Source organism: Giraffa tippelskirchi, chromosome 13, assembly GCF_054371585.1.
Source record: "Giraffa tippelskirchi isolate mGirTip1 chromosome 13, T2T-mGirTip1v1.2.pri, whole genome shotgun sequence".
Taxonomy (NCBI): Eukaryota; Metazoa; Chordata; class Mammalia; order Artiodactyla; family Giraffidae; genus Giraffa; species Giraffa tippelskirchi.
Window position 1 is genome coordinate 6,021,985 of NC_137287.1, and position 16,013 is coordinate 6,037,997.

The 16,013-nt window shown below is 45.2% G+C and overlaps 1 protein-coding gene across 2 annotated transcripts in view; it reads right to left on the reverse strand.

Annotated features, from left to right (window-relative positions):
- Positions 1–6,841: 6,841 nt before the first annotated feature.
- The window catches only part of ZCWPW1 (zinc finger CW-type and PWWP domain containing 1), a 58,910-nt gene continuing 49,738 nt past the window's right edge, over positions 6,842–16,013 (reverse strand). For both annotated transcript variants that reach the window (XR_014072893.1, XR_014072891.1), the window contains exon 20: positions 6,842–8,070. The gene's annotated coding sequence lies outside the window, so the exon portion shown is untranslated. The remainder of the gene's footprint in view (positions 8,071–16,013) is intronic.

Here is a 16,013-nt window from a genome sequence, read left to right on the forward strand (position 1 = left end):
GCCAGGCTTCTCTGTCCATGGGATTCTCCAGGCAAGAAGACTGAAGTGGGTTGCCATGCTCTCCTCCAGGGGCTCTTCCCAACCCAGGGATTTAACCCACATCGCTTATGTCTTCTGCACTGGCAGGTAGGTTCTTTACCACTAGGGCCACCTGGGAAGCCCTCCTGGGATTAACACATGCAAACTGTTATATGAAGACTGGATAAACAACAGGTCCTGTAGTATAGCAGAGACCTATATTCAATATCCTGTGATAAACCACAATGGAAAAGAATATGAAAAAGAATATACATACTGAATATTCACTGGAAGGATTGAAGCTGACGCTCCAATGCTTTGGCCACCTGATGGGAAAAACTGACTCACTGGAAAAGACCCTGATTTTGGGAAAGATTGAGGGCAGGAGGAGAAGGGGGCAACAAAGGATGAGATGGTTGGATGGCATCACCGACTCAATGGACATAAGTATAAACAAACTCCAGGAGATGGTGAAGGACAGGGAAGCCTGGCGTGCTATAGTCCACGGGGTCACAAAAGTCAGACATGACTTAGTGACTGAACAACAACAACTGAATCACTGTGCTGTACAGAAGAAATTAACACAACATTGTAAATCAATTATATTTCAATAAATTTTTAAAATAATTTTTTTAAAAAGGCAAAATGTGACTTTGCATAGAGACAGACACACAGAGCAATGGGAAAAGAGAACCTGGAAACAGATCCCTGTGCTTTTGGAAACTTTGAGATGGCATTACGCGCAGGCATAGCTAAGCCAAGGCTGCTTCGTGGGGCACACGTGCAGAACATGATGGTGCTACCATGCTGGGGTAGGGGGAGGAGGTGCGGTTTGGGCCCTCTGTCATCTAAAGTTCCCTGAGTGGTCACTCGCTGAACATGCCCAGTTCGAGGGTCAGTGGTCTTAACAGTTGTAACCGGTTCAAGCTCAAACTGGACACAGCTGACTCCAAGTTACTAAAAAATCAACTTGGGTAAACATCTTTATTCTATAGGCTACGTGAAGCTTGGAGGACATGCAGATTTTATGGGGAGGGATGACCAGGACAACTGGCTATTCATCTGGAAAAAAAAGTAAGTTACAACTTCACACCTTACACAAAAACCAGTTCTAACTGGATGAAAAACTTAAATATGAAAAGCAAACTTTCAGTCTTTAATGCAAAATTTAGGAGGCTGTCTTTATGACCTTAAGAGTAGGACAGGATTTCTTACAAAGACACACAAAGATGGATGAATCTGAGATCAGGTTTAAATTTCTATAGCTCAAAAGTCAGATAAGTGAAACCGACAGAAAGAGGACATTTGTAACACATATGACTGACAAGGAATTAAAATTCCAAATATCTAATGATTGGCAAACCAATTTTAAAATAGAAAAACGGGCTTCCTTAGTGGCTCAGTGGTAAATCCCCCTGCCAATGCAAGAGAAATGGGTTCAGTCCCTGATCCGTGAAGATCCCACAACTTCTGAGCCTGAGTGTCGCAACTGTTGAAAGCCCTCGTGCCTAGAGCCTGTGCTCTGCAACAAGAGAAGCCACCACCATGAGAAGCCCCGAGCAATGCAACGAAGAATAGCCCCTGCTTGCTACAGCTATACGGAGAAGGCAATGGCACCCCACTCCAGTACTCTTGCCTGGAAAATCCCATGGACAGAGGAGCCTGGTAGGCTGCAGTCCATGGGGTCGCGAAGAGTCAGACACGACTGAGCGACTTCACTTTCACTTTTCACTTTCACGCATTGGAGAAGGAAATGGCAACCCACTCCAGTGTTCTTGCCTGGAGAATCCCAGGGACGGGGGAGCCTGGTGGGCTGCCATCTATGGGGTCGCACAGAGTCGGACACAACTGAAGTGACTTAGCAGCAGCAGCAGCAGCAGCTACAGCTAGAGAAAAGTCCGACCAGCAGCGAAGACCCAGCACAGCCAAAAATAAATAAATTAATTAACTTTTAAAAAATAGAAAAACACAGTACCGAACCTGGTTTGTTCACCCAATAGGCAGCAAACCAAACACTGAGACTCCGAGGTTTAGAGCTGAGAAAAAGAGAATTCAAGAGGCAGCCATGCCAGCAGAGCGGAGAACATCCCAAATCTGCCTCCGGGAATGGGAGGGGCTCAGGAGACTGATGGGACAAAGCTGAGGACTGGAGAACATGGGGAGCGTGATTGAGAGAAAAGGGTGAGGCAATCGTCCTTCTGCGCAGGCATAGCTAAGCCAAGGCTGCTTCATGGGGCACACGTGCAGAAAATGATGGTGCTACCATGCTGGGGGAGGGGGAGGAGGTGCGGTTTGGGCCCTCTATCATCTAAAGTTCCCTGAGAGGTCACTCGCTGAACGTGCCCAGTTACAGCGTCAGTGGTCTTAACAGTGGTAACTGGTTCAAACTCAAACTGGACACAGCTGACTCCAAGTTACTAAAAAACCAACTTGGGCAAACATGTTTATTCTATAGGCTACGTGAAGCTTGGAGAACATGCAAACCTTCTGTAGCAACAAAATGAGCTTGCTCAGTGAGGGCAGGTGTAACGGATCTAACTAATGATCACCCTGAGTTTCCAGTATACACAATACAAACAGGCAGTTCACAGAAGACTAAAATGGTGAAAACATGAGACATGCTCTTCTTTCTAGTAATCAAAGACATGTCAATAAAAATGGCCATTTTCACACACATCAGATTGGTTAAAAATTTTAATGTGACTAATGGACTGTTGGAGGCAATGTGAACAGTGGTGGGAGACTGTCTTGCTACTGTTTGGAGAACAATTAAATATAATCTCAAAAACTTCAAGTGCATAAACTCTGTGAACCAGAAATTCCACTTTTAGGTGTATACACTGGAGAAATGCTTGCACATACCAAAAGAAACATGTAAACAATGTTTACTGCGGCATTATTTACAAAAGCCAAAGACTGAAAATAACCTAAGTGTCCATCAACAGGAGAATGAAGAATAAATAAGTAGATCATTGTAAATATTCACACTGAAATATGTATATTTTTTGTGGCTGCACTGGCTTCAGCCTGCGCCAGGCGTCCTCTAATTGGGGCAAGCAGTGGCTACTGTTCGCTGTGGTGTGTGGGCTTCTCCTTGCAGTGGCTTCTGTTGGGGAGCATGGTTTCTAGGTGCATGGGCTTCCATAGTTACGACTCATGGGCTTAGCCGCTCCGAAGCATGTGGGATCTTCCCAGATGAGGAATCGAACCCGAGTACCCTACATTGGCAGGCGGTGTCTTTACCACTGAGCCACCAGGGAGGCCCTCATTACATACGTATGATTGAGTAAGTTATTGGTTATTGGTGATTAATTCAAACTTCAGCCTCTATGCCCACCACAGAAATCAAGGGATGTGGTCATGATTGGTTCCCTTGGCAACCAGCCCCCATCTTCACATGCTTTCTAAAAGTCACCTCATCAACACAAATCCAGTTATGGTGGAAAGGAGCTTGTTGTGAAAAACAAGATGCCCATTTCACCTTTATGCTCTGAAACAGTAAGAACTGAGGATAAGAGACCAAATTTTATAACAAAAGATGCTCCTGTTGCTCTTATGGCTCAGGAAATTCCCAGGGTTTGGGGAGCTCTGTAAACAAAGGGTTTGGGGAACTGTAAACAAAAATCAAATAAATATGAGAAATATGTTCTGGTCATCTGAATGACCAAATATATATATTTCTTATCAATCACAATATTGCAAGAGTAAAAGGCAAGTTGCAAATGAATATATTCTGGAAGATACCATCAATCATCCAATCCCCAGGGGCCTAAAGATCTTTAAAGCCTGGTCTTTAACCAGTTTCCCAATCCCTGTGACAAGAGACAAAGCAGGGTGGAGATCAGAGGAGACCTCTGCATAAAGCTGGGACCCCTATATCACTGACCCTCAGACAGTGAGGCAGCAGAAAAAGAACTGCCTGAAGGGGGAGGAAGTGGAGATGGATTCTTCAGCAACAGCTTTAGAAAAAAGAATGAAAAATATCTTCCAGAGTGTCCCTAATCCTCACCCACACTCTAGAAGGTTTAGGCCAGAATCCACAATACCTAGGAGACTTGAAAAATACAAAACCAAGTTTTTCACTTAAAGTGACGCTGGAGGACTTCCCTGGTGGTCTAGTGGTTAAGAATCCACCTGCCGATAGAGGGGACACGTGTCTGATCCCGGGTCTGGGGAGATTCCATATGCTGTGGAGCAACCAAGCCCATGTGCCGCAACAGCTGAGCCTGCGCACCCCAGAGCCTGGGCTCCACAGCAAGTGAAAACACCGCATTGAGAAGCTCTCACACCGCATCTAAAGAAAGCCCACATGAAGCAATGGAGACCCAGCACAACCAAAAGTAATAAACACACTAAATAAGTTAAATACAGCCGGAGATAAAAATTAGTGAGTTGGTTTAAGATAGGTCCAAAGACATCAGAATGCAGCCTGGATGCACAGAGAGGGAGAACATGAAGGAAAAAGAGTCAAACATAAAAGAGTAAAAAGGTGTGATGTGTCTACCTGCTGTACAGGGCAGGGAACTCGATTCAATAGTCTGCAATGGCCTACATATGGGAAAAGGATCTAAAAAGGAGTGGATATATGTTTATGTATAACTGACTCACTTTGCTGTATATGAGAAACTAACACAATATTGTAAATCAACTATACTCCAATAAAAAAAATTTTAAGTCTGATGTGTCTAATAATATGCCTTCAGAGAGTATAAAGAAAGTAGGAAATAAATAGTATTTGATGAGACAATGAACTTTCAGGAAGGCCAATAACTTCCAAGCATAATAAATAAATAAAAAGAATTCCACAACCAGGAACATTCTAGTCTAACTGTAAAATACTAAAGACAAAGGAGATGTTAATAGCAGGCAAAATGAAACATCAGTATGTACAGAATGAACCAGCTGCCCATGAAACCCAAAAGACAGTGCAATGTCATCTCTGAGGTGTTAAGAGAAAAGCAATGTCCACCTAGAATCATGTACCTGGATAAGTTGTTTTCAAGAACACTAGCAAAATAAAGCCATTTCCAGACAAAATAAAAATAACAGGAAGAAGTAAGGTCTGACGGAATGTGGAATTCTGGAAGCAGAGGAGAAAGGGATCAATGCAGAAGAAAACATTTGAACAACCACTGGCTGCAAACTTCTCAAATGTTTGAAAGAGATCAGCTTAAAGATGTAAGAAGCTCGGTGAACTCCAGACAGGACCAACTCAAAGAAAACCATGTCCAGACCCATCATAATCAAGCCAGAGAAAACTAAAGATAAAGAGGGAAATCTTGCCAGAGACTCACAAAGCACTACACACAGGGGACAATGATTCAGATGACCGCAGATTTCTCATCCGAAACCGTGCAGGACAGAAGACAGCACACCTGCACGTTTAAAGCGCTGAATGACAAGCACTGTCAACCCAGATTCTACCTCCAGCAAAAACATCCTTCAGTAACGGAGATGAAATGGATGTTCTCAAATAGAGAGAAACTGAATGGACTCATGGCAAACCTGCTCTAAAAGAGATGCTAAAGGAAGTTCTTCACAGGGAAGAGAAACGAAACCCCAGGGAAACTTGGTGCTTCAGGGATGCAGGTCGAGCGACAGAAATGGTAACTATCCAGGTGAATAGACGAGGTGGTTTTCTCTTAAGTACACATATTATCACACACAAAAATTAAGTTCACATATTATCATCCTAGAGCAGCCACTAAAAAACTACACAAGTTTTCTTTAATAAATGGTGCTGGGAGAATGGGATATCCACATGCAAAAGAAGGAAGTTTCTGTCTGGGGTAATGGAAAACTTGTAAAGAGGTAGTGGTGATGGTTGTACAACATTGTGAGTGTAAGAATGCCGCTGAGTTGTACACTAAAAAAGGGTTAAGATGGAAAATTTTATGTTGTGTATATTTTACCCCAACTATTAAAACTTAATAATGTAGTATACCAACACCATAGAACCACACACTGTACATAAGGCTGATTTTTTTTTTAATGGGACCAAAAAATCTTAACTACATATCCTGGAAACGAAGAGTTGTTGTTCTCATTGTTTATTCACCAAGTCATGTCTGACTCTTTTGCTACTCCATGGAGTGTAGCCCGCCAGGCTCCTCTGTCCATGGGATTTTCCAGGCAAGAATACTGGAGTGGGTTGCCATGCCCTCCTCCAGGAGATCTTCCCGACTCAGGGATCAAACCCGTGTCTTTTGTATCTCCCACCTTGGCAGGTGGATTCTCTACTGCTGAGCCACCAGGGAAGCTGGGAAATGAAGTGATGCACTCTTAAATAACTCTTGGATTAAAAAGAAAAAAAGGGAAATAACAAACATCTTAGAAAGCAGTAAGAAGGACAACATGTCACCAAAACCTTGCACACAATGAGCATGTATGCAGAGGAACGTGTCCTGAGTTAAAGGCGTTTGTGATCAAAGAAGAAAGATGAGGAATTTCCCTGACAGTCCGGTGGTTAAGACTTTGTGCTTCCAGTGCGTAGGGTGTGGGTTTGATGCCTGGACAGGGAACTAAGATCCCACACGCTGTTTGTCGAGGCCAAAAGATAAAAAAGGAGAAAGATGAAATAGGTAAAGGATGAGAACACAGTGTGAGGGTTTGGCGGAGACTCTTACGTGTTCCTAAAGCTCTAGCTCCCTTTCCTACCAGACACACAGAAGTGGGGGCCTCGAGGTACATGCTTTCATGTGCTTTAAACAATATTTTCTTGGCCACACCCCACGGCAGGCGGGACCTTGGTTCCCCAACCAGGGATCACGCTTGCACCCCGGCAGTGCAAGCGGGGAGTCTTAACCACAGAACAGGCAGGGAAGTCCATCATGTATTTTTAATGGATGATTTTTAACAGAATACTGAAGAGTTGAAAAAATATTGAAAAATTGAAAAGGTCTATTAAAACTCACAGCACTCTTTTAAGTTTAAAGTTTCTATTTATACCAAAACCAGAATTTATTATAATTTGACCTCCTGGCTTTAATGGAAGCAAGCATCAGTAAGACACTCAAAACCTACTGAGTTCTTTGGCATCCCCTGAAACACTCAGTCTGAGGTGAGTGCTCCTCCTGCCTCACCCTAATCCTGTTCCCACATCTAAACACATTTCCCAGCCTTTCTACGCACAGATTCGGGTCAGGCAACTGATCCCTGGCTGATGCAGTGTGGAAGGAAGTGAAGTATGTAACCTCCACAGGAAGTGGTGTCACACCCCCTTGAGCAGCCCTCCAAGCTCTGTCTCCCATCTGCCGGGTGAACAGAGAGGACATGAAGGAACCAGAGAAGGTGGAAACTGTGAGACGGAAGGAGCCTGGGTCCCTGAATCACCGATGGGAGCAGAGATGCCCTGGAAGCCTGTGACCGGGAGCATCCACACTGGAATGTTACAGGACCCAGGACTGAGCACCCACTGTGCCCAGCCACGGGCATCCTGGGCTGTCCGTTACACAGTCGTACGGATTTACCTTACCCCGTGCACTCCAGGTCCGAGAATGAAGAAATACAGTTGCCTTTTCTTCAGTAGACGCCAGACCCCTCTCCTTCCTGCCTGCATTTCCCAGTCTACATTGTGCTCTCACGCAGCAGGGGTTTTCAGCAATAAATAAGACGAAAGTCGTGAGCACCTCTCTCTCTACCGCACACTGGCCAATGGTGAATTCAGACTCTGTCGTGAAGCTGGGGGGTCCTGGCTGGAAACAGGCGGCTCTCTCAGATGACGGCAGTTGGAAGAGAGCTGAAGGAAGGGATGCTTAGAGAAGAAGGGGGCAGGCAGGGTGCTATTGTTGTTTAGTTGCTGAGCTGTGCCCAACTCTTCTGCGACCCCATGGACGGTACCCCACCAGGCTCCTCTGTCCGTGGGATTTCCCAGGCAAGAAACCTGGAGTGGGCTGCTATTTCCTTCTCCAGGGGATCCTCCTGACTCAGGGATTGAACTTGCATCTCCTGTATTGACAGGCGGCTTCTTTCCCACTGAGCCACCAGCGAATGCTGAGAGACAGGGTGATGGCCCAAGGCCAGTCCAGCAAGTCTGCTCTTATACCTGCAGTCCTGAGGGGGAGGAGAAGAGAGAGAGAGCTGTGGCAGGGGGCTGCTTCATGGGCCTCTCCCAACGTTCAGACATCATCCCTGGTCTTCAGAGAAGCCTTTCTATCCCTTGGTCCTTGGTGTTGCTGCCCTCACTCACTCGTCTCTGCAGAAACAAACTCCCTCCCTGCTCCCCAGGGTCTCCTCAGCTTTCACATGCCTGTGTTGTCTGCAGTTCAGTGTTAACTATTTTCCTCACGATTTCGATTTGCGCTTCAGAGGATCACGCTAGAGCCATCGATCCAGATTTGTGAACCAGGAATGCAACGAAGCCCAGTCGTAACACCAAAGAGTAGACATGGGGACTTCCCTGGTGGTCCATTGGCTAAGAATCCTCCTGCCAATGCAGGGGACACAGGTTCTATCCCTGGTCTGGGAAGAGCCCAGGCCAGGTGTGAGGGAACTAAGCCTGAGTGCCACAGATACTTAGCCCATGCTCTAGAGCCCAAGGGCAGCAACTACTGAAACCCGAGCACCTTCGAGTCCAGAGAAGCCACTGCCATGAGATGCCTGTGCACCGCAATTAGAGAGTGGCCCCTGCTCGCTGCAACTAGAGAAAGCCCTATGCAGCAAGGAAGAGCCTGTGCACCCCAACAAAGACACAGAGCAGTCAAATAATAATAATTTCAAAAAGAGACGTGGGAGACAGAGATTGAAGCGATGCATCTACAAGCCAAGGAACGCTGAGGACGCTAGAAGAACCAGCAACTAGAAGAGGCTGGGAGGCATCTTCTTCCCATACACTGTTGGGAGGCGTATGGCACTGCTAACCTTGTGATTGTGGATTCTGGCCTCCAGAATTGTGACAGAACAAATTTCTGTTGTCTTAAACCAAAACCAGATAAATATGAGGGGCCAGTGACATGCAATAACACGACGTTTTGTGGGCTGAGATGAAATGTATCCGGGGTCCAGGACCTTGGCTGAGATCCATTTGCCAATTCAGGCCTGGTAAGCAACTCTCACTCAGCCATTCATAATGAGTGTTTACTAAAAAGATATTGTAAAGAAAGAAGGAGAGGGTGGGAGAGACGGAGGAAGAAAGGGGGAAGAGGAAGAAAAAGGATTTTTATGTCAATCATAATTCATCATAAATTTGAATTATCTGAAATGCACATAAATAAGATCATTTCATGGCTTTTTATCCTAAATTTGCTGACCAACCTGAGGATTGGTGGGGAGACCACGCTGACAGGGATGTGGTGGAGCTGATTGTTAAATTTGGAGGAATGTTGCAAGCCAGTTGTTAAATACAGCTTTATTAAAAATTAAATAGTACCTGTACAACAGTGGCTTAATGCCACTTGGTGAAAATGGTAAATTTTATGTTAGGTATATTTTACATAATTAAAAATCTTAATCAAGAGAAAAATATGAACTTAAATGTGTGCATGTGCTAAGTCACTTAAGTCCTGTCTGACTTTGTGACTCCATGGACTGTAGCCCACCAGGCTCCTCTGTCCATGGGATTCTCCAGGTAAGAATACTGGAGTGGGTTGCCATGCCCTCCTACAGAAGATCTTCCCAACCCAGGGATCAAACCCACGTCTCTTAAGTCTCCTGCATTGGCAGGCAGGTTCTTTAGCATTAGCGCCACCTGGGAAGCCCTACAATTAAATAAATCATATTAAAAATGAGGGACGCTCATCCCTGCCTACTTATTTCAGCATATTCCACCCCTTTCTATGCTTTCGAGGTTGCTATGCTACTGTACCTGCATGGTGGGAAGACTGCACATGCCACACACTGCACATTTCTTCCCGACTCACATTCAGGGACTTCCCACTGGTAGCTGTATTACCTGCTTAGGCTGCCAGGGCAAAGTACCACAGACAGGGTGGCTAAAAACAAGAAATTGATTTCTACAGTTCTGGAGGGTGGGAAGCCCAAGATTCCCATGCTTACAAGGCAGGTTTCACTCTGAGGCCTCTTCCCCTTGGTGTGTAGGCGGTGCCTTCTTGCCATGTGTTCACATGGCCTCTGAGTGTAGGGGGTGCTCTGGGCTCACTTCTGATGAGGACACTGATCCTATAGGGCCGGGGCCCCCTCCTTGTGACCTCATTCAACCTTCAGTATTTCTTTAGGGCCCTCATTTCCAAATACACACTGAGGGGTTTGGAGTTCAACATATGAATTTGGGGTGAAGGGGGACACAGTCCATACAATAGTTAGCGTGACTTTGTGGGAGTATTTACACAGGGAAACCGTGAAAGCCTACAAATCAGGACACCTTTTCTGAAAATTGTTTGGCGAACACTCACCAGCACCCTGCCCTGAGGGCAGTGCAGACAAGAATCCCCTGGTCCCACTCTTGTGATTGTCCCCACTTCTCCCAGCCCGGGAGCTCAGCAAGGTCAGGGGTCAGCCTTTACTCCCCAGTTCCTCGCCCTCTGTTCTCATCTCCTGGAAGCCCAATCAGCATTTGTCAGGGGGATCGGGAGCTGGAACGCATCCTAGCGACGTGAGGAAATCTAGTCACACAAAGATGGACCTCGTGAGTGTGGCAGAGGCGGGAACTGCAGATGCAGGCTCTGGAGCCAGCTGTGGGGCAGAGGACTCCCCTTCTCTGAGCTTCTGGTTTCTCGTCTACAAAGTGGGGGCGATAACAGTACCTCCCTTGGAGGGGCCCAGTGAGGACAGGATGACACAGAGGGCTCTGCACACGGCCTGGATAGATACATGGATCATCACACCGATACCCATCCTTTAAAGATCTCTCCTTTCCATAAACATTAGGTCAGCACCAACTACCCCACACCCTGTGCTGGGTGACAAGGACCCAAAGCCCCCTGAGCCACTGTCCCATTAGATCCTCAAGCATCTCCCTGTGTAGCAGGAAGACCATACAGAAAAGGGAAGCGCTGGTTGTTAATGCGGCCAGAGGGCTGCTGATCTTTGTCACTGCATGGGGAAGTGGTCGGGAGCATGGGCTCTGGGTTCAGACCCAACGCCACCACCGACATTCACATGCAATGTGACTGCAGTTGAATCTCATAGTCTCACTTGGGGCCCCAGTTTCTTCCTGCACAAAATGAGGATCAAAATAGACCCTGCCTACCTCCTGGGGTTGGTGGAGAGAGTTAAGAGAAGTTGTTCATTCTGATGAACTCTAATTTTTAAATATTTTCTTTTATGGGTCATAAAAGTTCTTTTATGCACTGAATATAAGAAATCTTTGCTTAACCCAAGGTCACAAAGATTTTCTCCTGTTTTATTTTCTTCAGCTGTATAATTTTAGGACTTACATTGATATTATTAAAATACTAATATAAAATTTTTTTAAATACTAATATAAAATATTTTTATATTAAAAAAAAAACGTGGATTTGTTTTAATCAGGTATGGTAAGACAAGCACACAAATAACTGTTATGAAGAAAGCAGTTTATAGTCACAACTCCTTAAAAACGAGATGCCCATCACTCCATGCATGGAAGCACCAGAATCAGTCAGGAAGCAGAGAGAGGAAGGGGGAATCATGGGCAGGAGCCTTTGCTGTATGTTCTTTGAGAAAGACAGGCAAAGGAGAGCAGGGAGATTTAGGATTGGCTGGTTTGAACAACGTCTGCAGGCTCTGGGGATTAGGGGCTGTCGCTGGTAACCTGGTATCCAACCCTGGAGTGAATAAGGCAGAAGAATATGGGCCTCGTGGAGCATAAGAGCCAAATGGAGGAGGTGGTGGGGAGTGTGGGCTCTGGACTGGTTGGTTTGCATTTGACATCAAGCTCCTGGGCACGTCCATTGCTCTTCTAAGAACTGGCAGCCCTGGCAGGGACAGCCTCTCCCTGGTCCCTGAGGCCCCAGATGTCAGAGCATCAAGAATACAGTGAATAAGAAAACACAGTCAATGTGGGTACAAGGCACCCAGTGCACAGTAAGTGGGAGATGCCGTTCCCGCCTGTTTCAACATTAACGTTAACCCAGACCCAGAGGGGCCTGGGTCTCCCTCTGCCTGTTTCATGCAGTGGGTCTTCCCTTCCCGGCTGGACTCTAGGTCCTGGAGGGCCCACTGCACGCCTGCACCCAACCAGGGCAGGACAAGCCTTCTCTGGGCCCCTTCCCCAGGGAGAACAAGAGGAAATAAAGAGTGCTGATGTCGGCAGAGGCCCGCGGACAGTCCATGGGAGAGAGTAGGAACCAAGACCTTGACCCTCCTCTCTCCTCCGTCCCTGTCTTTCCGAGAACCCCTTGTCATCTTTCTGTGCCTCGTGTCTCCTGCCTCGTCTCAGGCCCAGGCCATGCTCACATCCCTCCTGCCTTTGCTTCTCCAGACCCTGAGAAGTGGCCAGCTGAATGGAGTACAGTGAATGACTCCTTCTAGTTTGGGCTGTGGGAGGAAGGGGAAGTGAGGGAGGTTAACTGGGGTTGATTGATGGGGAAGAGGCAGTCTGGATAAGAGCCAAGTTCACAAAGCAGACAGACCTGAATGTGGTCCAAGTCCAATCCTGGAGGAAACGAGAGCCTGCAAGGTGACCTCTCTGAGCCTCAGTCTTTCCCTCTGTCAGATGGGAATCAAATTCCTTTATCTCACAGGATTGCTGTGAAAGTGAAGGTAACACACAAAGCAAGTTCCCAGAGTCCTTGCCCCAGGGCAGTGGTTCTCAAACTTCAGCAGGTCAGGCTGGGGCCTGAGAATTGGCATTTCCCACCAGGCTGATGCTGCTGGTCAACACTGATACCCGTGAGTGGTATGTCAAGGTCATACGGTAGATGTATCTTCAACTTTTTAAGGTGTGGCCAAAGTAGTCATATCATTTCACAGTCCCAGCAGCTGTGTATGAATGTTCTGGTTGCTCCATGTCCTTGGCAACAGTTGGTATGGTCGGCCTGTTAATGTTAGCCATTTAATAGATGTACATTGGTATCTCACTGTGGTTTTCACTTGCACTTCCCTAGTGACAAATGATGTTATACATCTCCTCATGTGCTTATTTGTTACCTACATATATACTTTAATGAAGTACCTATTCACATCCTTAGCTCATGTTTTTAATTGGAATTTTGTTTTCCTGTTAAATTTTGAGAGTTCATTGTACATTCTGTATACAAGTCCATTGTCATTTACATGACCTGCAAGTATTTCTTGTCTGTATCTGGTCTTTCATTTCCTTGATAGTATCTTTTGAAGAACAGAAGTTAATTTTTATGAACTCCAATTTTTAAATATCTTCTTTTATGTTTCATGATTTTAGTGTTGAATCTAAGAAATCTTTGCCTAATCCAAGATCAAAAAGCTTTTCTCCTATGTTTTTCCTTGAGTTATATAATTGTAGGACTTATTTAGGCCTATGATTCATTGAGTTAATTTTTTTATATAGTACAAGGTATGGATTAAAGGATTTTTCAAATATATTAATAAAAGTCAAATTGTTCCAGTACCATTTGTTTAAAAGACTACCTTTTCTTCACTGAATTGCCTTTTCATCTTTGTTGAAAATTAACTGACTGTAAATTGCTGGTCTCTTTCTTTCCTCTCTGTTCTGTTCCACTGATTTATTTGTCTTCCTTGATGTGAAAATGTCTTGATTACAACAGCTTTATAAGAAGTCTGAAAGTCAGGGTAAATCCACCAGCATTTTTCAATTGCAGAGTTTTTTGTAGCTTTTTTAGGTACTCCAAATTTTGATAGGAATTTTAGAAATGATTTGTCGATTTCTACAAAAAAAAAGTACCTACTGGGATTTTGATAGAAATTGTGTTAAATCTACATATTATTGGGAGGAGAATTGACATCTTAATAGTACTGAGTCTTCTCATGCAAGAAGTATCCACCTATTCGTCTTCTTTCTCAGCAATATTTTATAGTTTTCAGTGTTCAGATCTTGTACATGTTCTGTCATATTTACTCCTACATATTTTATATCACTGATAATATTATAGATGGCATTGTTCTTATTTAAGTTTCTAATTCTTTATTGTTAATATATACAAATACATTTGATTCTTCTGTATTGATCTTGTATTCTGCAACCTTGCTTAATTCACTAATGGTTCTGTAGCTTTTTTGTGGATCCCACTGAATCTTCTACATAAACAACCAAGTCATCTGTGAATAAAGATAGTTTTTACTTCTTCTTTCCAATCTGTTTTGTCTCAGTTATTGTACCTGCAGGATTTTAATTTACAGAGAGGACTGAGTGATGATTCACAGAGGTTAATGCCACTGAAAGAAGATTTTCATTACTTACATTTCCCAAAGGGGGTATTACCTATAAGGTACAACACCCATTATAGGTGGGGAAGCACCAGAGTCATTCAAGAAGCAGAAACAAGGATGAAGATAAAGAAAACACAGCCTTTATTATGCTTTCTGTGGGAAAAGCAATGCAGGAGAGGTAAACAGTTTGGGATTGGGTAGTTGGAATGATTCTGTTTGGCTTTGGGTTATAGGTGCCTGGTACCTGGCCATGAATTGATTTAAGGCAGGAGAAATACTAGGTTGGTATATGAGAGTTAGAGAAGAGAAGTGGTTTAGAGTATGAGCTCTGGAGTGGTTAGTTTGTATAATGATAGGCACGTTCCCAGGAATCTCTATGGTATCTCTAAGAATTAGCAGTAACTCCCTGGTCCATGAGGCCCCAGCTGTGAGAGCATCAGAAACACAAAAAATAAAATACAGTTAGCAAAATTGACCTTGCGATGAATGTATGCCAAACAGAAAAATAGAGAATCTAAAAAAATACAATTAGAACAACTTTATTTGTTCCTTCCTTTGTTGCAAGAACTAGATAGAACCTTCCAGCACAATGAATGGAGGTAGTGAGAACAGATGCCTTTGCCTACTCCCTAACCTTGGGGGGAAAACAAGAGGTGCCATGGAGGGGGAAGGGGTGGGGCAGTGATGGACGTGGTCAATGGGGAAAGGAGGATGGAAGCTTGGGAGAAAGTGAGGAAGAACTAAGGCAGTGGGTCTCATACTGTGTTGCACGGCTCATAGCCCTCACCTGTCCCTGCTGCGGATCACACAGCTTCTGGCCTCTCCCTCAGGGCCATCCTCTGGGCTAAAGGGCTGCATTTAGGTCCTGCTCATGTTTAAATCACACAGCTCCAGGCCCTTCTCCCCCAGCAAGGCCCTTCTCCTCCTGCTCTGGGAGTAGAGCCATAATGCCAGGCAGAATCCCAGGCTCTGCATTTCCTGTTAGGGGCAAGGAGGATGACCACATGCCATCACCGAGCAGAAACCATACATCACAAATCCTCAACTCATGGGGGCCCAACTGGGGTCTAAGAGCCCGAACATGATGTAAAATGTTCAACTTGCATCTAGGGAGACTTTATGTGGAAGCCATAGGGCCTAAGGGCACCTGACAGTGCTCTGCAAAGTTACCCAGAGCCTCCTTTGTAAAAGTTCTGTGATGTCGAACAGAGTAGGCAGTGGAGCCCCCTGGTAGGATCCAGCTGCCTCCTCTGAAGGCCAGGCAAGCAAGAGACATTCCAAGTCCCAAGCTAGTGGGGTGAAGCCAAAATGGAACCCAGGGATCACCCCCAACACAGGAACTCTCTGAAGGCACTGCCAAGAAGCCAGCAGGTCCCTGTCCTCCTCTGCACACATTTCCAACTGTTACAATTCAGCCCAAGCACCTTTCACACCCTAAAGGACTCTATGATATGATTTTGTGCCTCAGTTTCCCCTGGGTGAAATGGAGACAAGGATACATCCACCACAGAATGTTGTAAAGCTGAAAAACAGAAAATAGATGTAGGGCCTGACTCGGATAAGAGGGTTCCACGAAAATGTAGAACTTTCTTCTCAGGCTGGGGATGAGGGGTAAGAAAAGCAGACCAGAGGGAGGGCAGGGGCTGCTTGGCTGGCCATGGGGAAAGCGTGGAAGAGAACTATTAGGACAGGACGAAAAACTAAACAGGAGAAGAGAAGTCGTTCTGCTCACTCCCAACTCTAGAACTGAG